Source organism: Muntiacus reevesi, chromosome 22, assembly GCF_963930625.1.
Source record: "Muntiacus reevesi chromosome 22, mMunRee1.1, whole genome shotgun sequence".
Lineage (NCBI taxonomy): Eukaryota > Metazoa > Chordata > Mammalia > Artiodactyla > Cervidae > Muntiacus > Muntiacus reevesi.
Window position 1 is genome coordinate 23,862,578 of NC_089270.1, and position 6,164 is coordinate 23,868,741.

The 6,164-nt window shown below is 39.7% G+C and overlaps 1 pseudogene; it reads left to right on the forward strand.

The window, feature by feature from the left end:
- Positions 1–1,362: 1,362 nt before the first annotated feature.
- Positions 1,363–3,083, forward strand: LOC136153050 (UDP-GalNAc:beta-1,3-N-acetylgalactosaminyltransferase 1-like; annotated as a pseudogene).
- Positions 3,084–6,164: the final 3,081 nt, after the last annotated feature.

Sequence of the window (6,164 nt, forward strand, 5' to 3'; positions counted from 1 at the left end):
AACAATAATACTTGATCAGAGTATAATTATGTGAAATACTCTGAAATTAAGGCACTGGATGAAGGGTAGCATTTCAGGCTGAAGAAATGTGTATTTGGGAAAGTAGCAAGCTTTTTGGTATGGCAAGAGCAAATGGTGCAAATGGAAGTGTGACCAGAAGCAAAGCTGAAGAGGCCACTGAGCTCAAAAGGCCTTTTAGAGCACACGATGGAGTCTGGACGATTCCATAGACTTGGGTGAGCTAGGCTGTGGTTTATGTGCAAAGCAAGGCAGGTTAGCTGTTATTCATCCTTTCTGTTCTATCCAAGAATATGTCTGAAACAGGGCAGGATGTGATCCTGTTCAAAGTTCTTGTTAAAATTATTAACCAAGTAGGAGGAAATGGCTGAAGATTTAAAGTATTATTTATCTTAATAATAACTAACTTGTGACACCACATTGTTGCTCATGACTTAAGCAATGAGTGTGCATTTGAGGTGAGACTTGTGGCTGGTGAAAAGGCATTAAAAAGATGACACGAGAGAATGAAGTGATGGAATTTGAGTAGTTGTATATTACCCACCCCATCCTCAGTTTCATAAACCATGTTTCCCAGATGAACCTGAGTAAAGTGGAGAAGGTAAAACTGGTCATGGGTCTTTTCCCCCATATCCAACAGGGCTGACTCTGAGGAATCTCACCCTACTTCCCAACTCACCCGGACTATCTTTCCCTGCCCTCAATTTTCTCCTTCCATGTCTCACCCAGGATCACTTAGATTTTTTATCTACTTGCACTTTGAGAAGAGAATGGAAAATTCCAGTCCTAATAAACCCTCTAGGCAATAGCAGTAGCCTTTGCCCTGCAGAAGACTCCGCCTTGAAAAGGACAGCCCCTTAACTCGGAGAAGGCATCTCTGACATTAGGATGTCAGTTCCCAAGGCTGCCTCGTCAGGGAACACTATGATGTATGAGTTGAGAGGGTGTAGCTGGGAGGGAGAGGAGCTCTTTCTTCTGAGCCTCACAAATCACCATCACTAGCATGGAAATCATCACTAACATGAACCTCCAGCCTTGGAGCTGTTGAATGTTCATGTATTCAGTTTCTCTCCCTTCTGCAGCCTCTGGGCCTGCTGGCCATCCTTGATGTGTGAATAGCAGGCTTAGAGCCAGTGAAGTGCCACAGGGTGCTATTTAGGCATTCACACGTGTCAGATGATGTGCTTTTACACATTGTGAACAATCAGTCTGATAATGTGTCCTCCTAAAGCATCCAGAAAGGGCCAGTAGGGGATCAAGCTGTGGGCAGACAGGAAATGTGGAGGCAATAACTATAGAGGAGGAGATAAATGACACATTGAAAGCTCTGATAAAAATACCCTCATGGAGGGACACCGGGCCGGGGCCGCTTGGCAGGGAGGCAGGCAGGGTGGTGCCACCTACACCTCCGGCCCCCTCTGGAGCCCGGCTGGGATGGAACTGCGATCAGCCAAGCCCTGGGGCTCTGGCCTTGGCAATGTTCAGCTGCCCCACCGGGGCAAATCTTATCATTAAAGCATGGAATGTAGAAAACAGAAAACTTCATCTGGTACTTTAGTCTCATCTGAAATTCTGCAGGCATGTGTCTTATAAGCAGTATATGCACAATTCTTAGAATTTTAAGCCAATCTGAGAGTCTCTGTTTTTCAATAGAAATTGCAAGCATTATTTTGACTGCTACTTGCTATCGAATGCTCAGTTCAATTCAGTTCAGTCACTCAGTCATGTCTGACTCTTTGCGACCCCATAGAGTGCAGCACGCCAGGCCTCCCTGTCCATCACCAACTCCCAGAGCTTACTCAAATTCATGTCCATTGAGTCGGTGATGCCATCCAACCAACTCATCCTCTGTTGTCGCCTTCTCCTCCTACCTTCAATCTTTCCCAGCATCAGGGGCTTTTCAAATGAGTCAGCTCTGCGCATCAGGGGCCAAAGTATTGGAGTTTCAGCTTTAGCATCAGTCGAAAGCTCAGTTGCTCATATGGAATGCTCAGTTGGTGAAACTGAAGGTCTTTCACTTAGAAGAGAAAAATCAAGAAGAAGAACCTGAGGCTTGCATGCTTCTGAGCTGCTGGAAATGGCCCGGCACTCCTGACCACACTTCTGGCTAGGATGTCACTGAGAACCCTGAAATGGAGCCTCCTGCTGCTGTGCCTGCTGAGTTTCCTGGTGATGTGGTACCTCAGCCTGCCAGTATCAGTCTGCAATGTGATAGAATGTGTGAACTGGATGTACTTCTATGAGTATGAACCCATTCACAGACAAGACTTCCACTTCACACTTCAAGAGCATTCGAACTGCTCTCATCAAAACCCATTTCTTGTCATCCTGGTGACCTCACACCCCTCAGATGTGAAAGCCAGGCAGGCCATAAGAGGTACTTAGGGTAAAAAGAAGTCTTGGTGGGGATATGAAGTTCTTACATTTTTCTTATTAAGCCAACAGGCTGAAAAGGAAGACATTAGCATTAATGTCTAGCATTATCCTTAGAGGATGAACACCTCCTTTATGGAGACATAATACGACAGGATTTTTTAGACACATACAGTAATCTGACCTTGAAAACCATTATGGCATTTAGGTGGGCAACTGAGTTTTGCCCCAATGCCAGGTATATCATGAAGACAGACACTGATGTTTTCGTCAATACTGGCAATTTAGTGAAGTATCTTTTAAATTTAAACCACTCAGAGAAGTTTTTCACAGGTTTTTCTCTAACTGATAATTATTCCTATAAAGGATTTTACCAAAAAACCCATATTTCATACCAGGAATATCCATCCAAGGTATTCTCTCCTTCCTGCAGTGGATTCTGTTATACAGAATCTATGAAATGATGAGTCACGTAAAACCCATCAAGTTTGAAGATGTTTATGTTGGGATCTGTTTGAATTTATTAAAAGTGGACATTCATATTTCCAGAACACACCAACATTTTCTTTTTATATAGGATTCATTTGGATTTCTGTCAGCTCAGACACATGATTGCAGCCAGTGGCTTTTCTTCCAAGGAAATTATCACATTTTGGCAGATTATGCTAAGGAATATCACATGTCATTATTAATTTGACATTCTACCCAAAGTCTAGAAAAGGGAAGGATAATTTGTGGAAAGTGTTAACATTAGACTGTGAAATTAATGAAAAACTCATGAGAAGGTCACTGTCTGGCTTACACAAAGCTGAAATTCATGTCGAGCCTATAGACTGGAGACTGGAGGGTTACACTTGACCTGTGGTTTATTTTGACAGCAATCAAGTCAAGCCTTTTAAAGGTGAAATTCAGAGGAATTAAACATCTTACAAAGGAAGGGGAGGTTTTTGTTAATAAAACTAATAGGACCAAACAATTTGAACATGTCATTCTATAGACTAGAGCTTCTTAAATGGGCCTCATTAAATAAGCTCATTTATCCATAACAGCAAAACAGTGTCGAGTATTATTCATTGAACAATCTAGTCAGTTCAGGGTTTTATGTATATCTTACATGGATTACTAGTGTTTTTAAATATATAGTTCTGTGTAAAAGAAACTGAGGTTATTTCTGAATAAAATTTAATCTGTTTTTGGTCATTTGGAAGGTATTTCAAGATGTTGCAGTATTAAAGAGTTATCAGTTATTATTTAATAATACTTAGAGTTTTTCACTTTATGGATGTGTGAATGTTTTGGTTGTTTCAATACTGTATAAACAAAATAAATTTCTTTTCCAGTTACTTCAGTGATGAGTTTATGATGAATAGCTCCATTAATGTGTAGTCATTATTGCATATCAATAATCTCTTGGACTTTGATAAATATTTCATCAAGTTAATAGAGAGAAGAATTAAAGCAAGAAGGTCAAAATTATTGTCTTGTTTTTAAAAACATAATCCCCTTTGTTTTTAGATGTCACTTCATTTGTCTTATTTTTCCTCCTGGAAATTCAGAGTAATATAGAATGTCAGGTAGCATATTTCCTTTAGGAAAGGACTCTGGAGCCAAAAAGGAAAGAACAAACGTGATGGCCAGAATATCATGAAAAGGAGTATCCTATTTCAGTGCTTGAGTTGGAAAGAGAAGACTAATATTTGAGTTGCATTGTTAACTGCTCCATGTTTTTTCTAATTAACAATCAGTTTGAGAATAAAAAAAGAATAAAGAAAAAAACCCACTGTTGCTCGTGTTACTAGTTTCACATCAAGAGGAAAGCCCTGCTATGTGGTCTAAAATCAGGTCTGATTTCCATGTCATAGAGAAACACATGGTTTCATAGGAGTGGTAACGTATGTCACCTTTGACCTGCTGGTTGGTCCAAGAAGAGCACTCCTTGCCCCCATATTCTTGGGGTTGTGTAGTTTCCCATTATGTCTGATATGGGACAAGCGATTCTTTTTCTCTAGATTACATGATGGCAAAAGATCAAATCTGTTGGGAGAAACTGTAAACTTGAAAGTATATAGTCAGTTCTTAGAACACTCATACCTTTGTAATTTTCCTGTAAAAAAGCTTAATTTGCATTAGAAGTGTTGTAATGTGTGATTCCTTATAACAAGGCTGTTTCAATTTCCCTCATCTCAGACCTGATCCTGTCACACTAAAATCATAAAATAAATGAAATATTCTGTAGAATCTATCCATGCCCTTGCTAATTCCCACCCATCTGGGAGTCACTTTCTCTAAGACACAGATGGTGGTTATATTTGTGGTAGGATTAGATTTGATTGAATTTGCGTAAGTTTATATTGGTGTTTGAGAATTTAACTCAAAGAAGTTTTAAAGAGAACTTGTGAAATAAAAGATAGCATCCCTTCACTTTTAAGACTAAAAAAAGAAGTAAAATGTGAATAATTGCCAAGTTTTAGAAGACTGTTCCTTTTCAACTACAGATTGGTGCTTAAGAGATCTCTAAAGAATTAAATGATTATGAAAAAAAAAAAAATTACCCTCATGGGAATGGGCATTTGACCCTCTCCTTCTCTTTGCTATTCAAGAATTTGGGATGGCAGATGAAGAGGTCAAGCTATATTTAGACTCTAGATCTTCAAAGATGGTATGTACTGAAGTGAAAGTGAGTGGTAGATGATTGGCATTCTTAAAGGAGTCCTACTGTGTATGTCATGGTAGTGTAAAGACTCAGCCACTTTCTAAACAGTTTTATCTGTTTCAAGTAAGGACAATACACAGCTATTTGGAATCCCAGATTCAGAAAAAGCTCATTGCTTTATGTTGGTGCCATATTCTGGAACCTAGATGAAAAAAAAAAAAAAAAAGCCTTGAAAAGCTGATGTATTGTGACATTGGGGGATTTTTGAACTCTTTCTAAGTTACACAATACAGTACTATTAAGAACCATCCATCAAAGTAAAGATGCCCTAGGGACCACCAACTAAGCAGTGAGCAGTCTCTTGACCATTAATTGGGACTGCTAGTTTTTGTTCCTTTTTCTTTTTTTTTTTTAAACTTAAAACAAAATCCAGCAATGTTCAAATAGTATCAATCATTATAGGACTCAAAAGTAAGAAAAGAAAGTAAAGGAAAATGATACCCAGTTTTTCTCTCGTTTGGCAACAAATAAGCTTCAAACAATTTCTAAGGAAGTTATCTTCTAATGCATTAAGTAAAGCAGAGTGGCTTTTGAAGGAGAGTGCAAAAATGGCTATATTGGTTAGGCTATTGGTCCATCCTAGACGGCGTGTCCCTGTGTGTTTCTAATAACTGGCATATACCTAGATATAAAATGTTGTAGAAATTTGTGGTCCCTGCATGGCCAATTCTTTACCGCCTGAGCCATCAGAGAAGCCCCAACTTCGGATGTATGCATGAAGTCACATTTTAGTCAAGTGACATTTATACCAGACTGCTTATGCATCTTTCCAGATCTGCTCAACTCCAATCCCAACCTTGTTCAGTGGTCACTGCTACTGTAGCCTCAACTCTATATACTACCAGTTGTCTCATCCTCTTCCGGGGCACAGCTTCCATGGTGGCATCTTAGCAGCACCTATAGAAGCTCTCTTGTCAAGGTTCAACTTAACCAGACCCATGGAGGCTCTGGCTCACTTAGCAGGTACTTGGAGTGGCCAAATAACATAGTCTGGTGGCGTGGGTGAGTTACTCTTCTATAAGAAAATTTTGACCAATGGGAGGTAGAAGGGAGCTGACAC